Source organism: Microtus ochrogaster, chromosome 6 (genome assembly GCF_000317375.1).
Source record: "Microtus ochrogaster isolate Prairie Vole_2 chromosome 6, MicOch1.0, whole genome shotgun sequence".
Lineage (NCBI taxonomy): Eukaryota > Metazoa > Chordata > Mammalia > Rodentia > Cricetidae > Microtus > Microtus ochrogaster.
In genome coordinates, this window is record NC_022013.1 from 83,931,563 (window position 1) to 83,935,830 (window position 4,268).

At 48.5% G+C, this 4,268-nt stretch overlaps 1 pseudogene; it reads left to right on the forward strand.

The window, feature by feature from the left end:
• Positions 1-1,852: 1,852 nt before the first annotated feature.
• LOC101980321 lies at positions 1,853-2,695 on the forward strand (annotated as a pseudogene).
• The last annotated feature ends 1,573 nt before the right edge of the window (positions 2,696-4,268 follow it).

Sequence of the window (4,268 nt, forward strand, 5' to 3'; positions counted from 1 at the left end):
GGACACGGGGCCGGAGTCGACACTAATAGTCATAAACCTGGAGCCGCCACAGGCTCCCATTAGCGTTGGGGCAAGTGGGGCGGAGGAGGCAGACAATGAATGACCAAAGTCTGGTTCACTGTGGGTCTGTTGACAGACTTGAGAGTCACTTCCTGATTCCCTAAGGTGGACCTTGGCATTTGGAGTAATTTCCTCCAAGGACCTGTGGATCAGAGCTACCGCAAGAAGGTTAAAGAGCAAATGGAAGTCACTGGAACTTGTCCTTTGTCCCCAGAGACATAAGTAACGATCATGATCAAGTAATGAGCATGGTGATGCATGCCTGCAATCCCAGGCAGGAGGCTGAGGCAGGAGACCAGTGAGTTGGAATTCAGCCTGGGATAGATAGCAAGATCTTGAACAAGAAAAAAAAATCAAATCATATTCTGAACGGAAGATGAGAGCACTTGGGAGGAAGAACGCCAGACTGTAGTAGCACACACCTTTAATCCCAGCACTCAGGAGGCAGAGGCAGGCAGTTTTCTGTGAGTTGCAGGTCAGCCTGGTCTACAGAGTGGGTTCTATGACAGTCAGGGCTACACAGAGAAATCCTGTCTCAAAAAAAAAATCAAATCTGAGAGGACATCTTTTAGATTATTTATTATGTATAGTGTTCTGTCTGCATGTATGCTGGGAACTGAACTCAGGGCCTTTGGAAGAACAGACAGTGCTCTTAACCCCTAAACCATCTCTCTAGCCCCATCTTGTAAGTCTTTAATGGCAGCTCTCATCTTCCGTTGAGAATATGATTTGATTTACACAAGTTTCTTACCACTTGTGAAATTGTACAATCAGTCACACATATTTGCATTGGTTAGTTTTTTGTTTTTTTTTTGAGACAGGTTTCTCTGTGGCTTTGGAGCCTGTCCTGGAACTAGCTCTTGTAGACCAGGCTGGTCTTGAACTCACAGAGATCTGCCTGCCTCTGCCTCCCGAGTGCTGGGATTAAAGGCGTGCGCCACCATCTCCTGGCTGGTTAGCTTTTAAAAAATGTTTAAAATAGTTTTTATTTGCATTTTATGTACATTAGTGTTCTGACATACATACAGTATGTTTGTGTGAGGATATCAGAGCCCCTGGAACAGGAATTAGAGATAGCTATGAGCTCCCATGTGGGTACTGGGACTTGAACCTGGGCCCTCTAGAAGAACAACCAGTGTTCTTAACCACCGAGCCATCTCTCTAGCCCCATGTTGGTTAGTTTTAACCATCAACTTAATACAGCCTAGAATCTCCTTAAAAGAGGTCTCAATAAAAGAAAAAAAAAAGAACAAAAAAGGTCTCTATAAAAGTGTTTTCTAGATCATGTTGGCCTGTGGACACGTCAGGATATTTTATCACCGCAGCAGAGATAAAATTAGAACATTGTTCTGTGGCTCGTGCCTTTAATCCCAGCAGGAAGGTGGAGCTCTGAGTTTGAGGCCAGCCTTGGCTACAGAGCAAGTTCCAGAATAGCCAAGACTACACAGAGAAACGTTGTCTTGAAAAAAATACAATAAATGTGTGGGGCTCCTTAGGGTCCAGATGGGAACGAGAGTTGGGAAACAGGAAAAGCGCACACAGCAGCCAGGCCCAGGGCAGGATGGAGGGGCAGACCAGATTTTAGCCCTTGGCTGGACATTATTTTTACAATGCACAAATGCATTAACTGGACACAGAAGCTGGAAGAATTCAAAAATAGACAAAATTGTGCCTGTCAGGACGTCATACTCTGAACAAAGGACAAACGAATGACAAAGAAATGCACAGCTATTTTGTGCTGTTTAAAACCTGTTGTAGCCGCCCGTCCTGCTCTGGGTCCGTCGGTCCCGCCATGAGCTCCACGCAGTTCAACAAGGGCCCGTCCTATGGGCTTTCGGCCGAGGTCAGGAACCGGCTCCTGTCCAAATATGACCCCCAGAAGGAAGCAGAGCTCCGCAGCTGGATCGAAGGACTCAAGGGCCTCTCTATTGGCCCTGACTTCCAGAAGGGCCTGAAAGACGGGGTCATCTTGGGCACACTCATGAACAACCTCCAGCCAGGCTCCGTCCCCAAGATCAACCGCTCTATGCAGAACTGGCACCAGCTAGAAAACCTTTCCAACTTCATCAAGGCCATGGTCGGCTATGGCATGAACCCTGTGGACCTGTTTGAGGTCAATGACCTGTTTGAGAGCGGGAACATGACGCAGGTGCAAGTGTCTCTGCTTGCGCTGGCGGGAAAGGCCAAGACCAAGGGGCTGCAGAGTGGTGTGGACATCGGGGTCAAATACTCGGAGAAACAGGAGAGGAACTTTGATGATGTCACCATGAAGGCCGGCCAGTGTGTCATTGGGCTGCAGATGGGCACCAACAAATGTTCCAGCCAGTCTGGCATGACGGCCTATGGTACCCGACGACACCTCTATGACCCCAAGAACCACATCCTGCCTCCCATGGATCATTGCACCATCAGCCTCCAGATGGGCACCAATAAGTGTGCCAGTCAGGTGGGCATGACGGCTCCAGGGACCCGGAGGCACATCTATGACACCAAGTTGGGCACCGACAAGTGTGACAACTCCTCCATGTCTCTGCAGATGGGGTACACGCAGGGCGCCAACCAGAGCGGCCAGGTCTTCGGGCTGGGGCGGCAGATATATGACCCCCAAGTATTGCCCACAGGGCCCAGCAGCTGATGGGGCACCCGTTGGGGGTGACGGCCATGGTGAGGGCCCTGAGTACCTGGCATACTGCCAGGAGGAGGCAGGCTACTGAACCCAAGGGTGCTGGCTCCCCATGTCAGCTACTGAGCCCAAGGGTGCTGGCTCCCCACGTCAGCACCCCTGTGTGGGCTTTTCTTTGTTTTATGTGTTTTCATTGTGTTGTTTTGTTTTTTGAAACTGGGCCTCACTTTGTGGCCCTCTCTGGCCTGGAACTCACTGCAATCCTCCTGCCTCAGCTTCCTGAGGGCTGGGAGGAGAGGTCTGCATTAGCTGTGCCCTTCTCACCTGTCATGCCTTGCTTCCTTCCCAGGACTGACCCACCCAGTTAGCAACATGGGGCCACTTGATAGAGTAGCCAGCTATAGATCTCTCAGAAGGCTCTGGAAGAGTTTCAGGTTTCTTCATCTCTTCAGTTTGTGGTGTGTGATCCCATGGAAATTGCAGGCAGTTTCAATGAAAGGAAACAAGGGGTTTTGTGTTTTGTTTGTTCCCCCTAAAGGTATGGGGGTGCACCTGGGCCCTAAATACTGCAGGCATTCTGAGGGACTGCATTTGCTTTTCCGAGACCCTTGCCCTGGTTCCTCTGGGTTTCCACCTCCCCGCTCCCGTTCCTCCTGCCCTGGGCTGATTATCTATGCTGGACCCCGGCGTCCAGAAGTGCTGCACCCGACCCACAGGGGCCTCTCTGATTCCAGATAATGTGAAATACCTTGTGTGGACCAAAACCAATAAAAACCTCCATTTCTAAGGAAAAAAAAAACCTGTTGTAAGGGTGACAACCACCGGCAAGTTATATCACTAGATTACTGTTCTGGTTGACGCAACCTAGCATATCTCGGAAGAGGGAATATTAATAGAGAAAAATGCCTCTCTCAGATTGACCTGTAGGGCATTTTCTTGGTTAACGACTGATGTTAAGGGCCCAGGTAACCATAGGCAGTGCCACCCTTGGGCAGGTGGATCCTGAATGGTGTACAATAAAACAGGCTGGGGACGCCGTGGGGGTAAGGCAGCAAGCAGAGCTCATCCATAGCCTCTGCTTCAGTTGCTGCCCTGCTTCCTTCAGTGGACTCTGATTCGGGGCATGGAAGGCAAATGAACCCTTTCTTCCCCAAGTTGCTTTTGGTTATGGAGTTTTATCACAGAAATGAAACCTAATTATGAAAATTACATTTTTACCACTTTTCAGAAAACAAAAAGCAAATAGTTTTATTTTGGTAGTTATTTTCTAAGCAAATGAGCAGATTATACACACATATATATTGGCATCCAGCATAGCGATGCTCTGTGAGATTGTTTCTAAACATTTATTTTAAGAAGTCATACAGGTTTTGTTTTTTGGCCAGTAAGATGATGACTCAGTGGGTAAAGGCTCCTGCTGCCTGTCAAGCCTGATGACCTGATTGAGCCCAGAGACCTACTTAATAGAGAGCAATTTCTACATGCTGTGGCACGAGTGTACACACATATGCACATACACAAGTATAATTCGAGAAAAATTTAAATATACAGCATATACAGTTCTTTCCTTCCCTCCCTCCCTCCT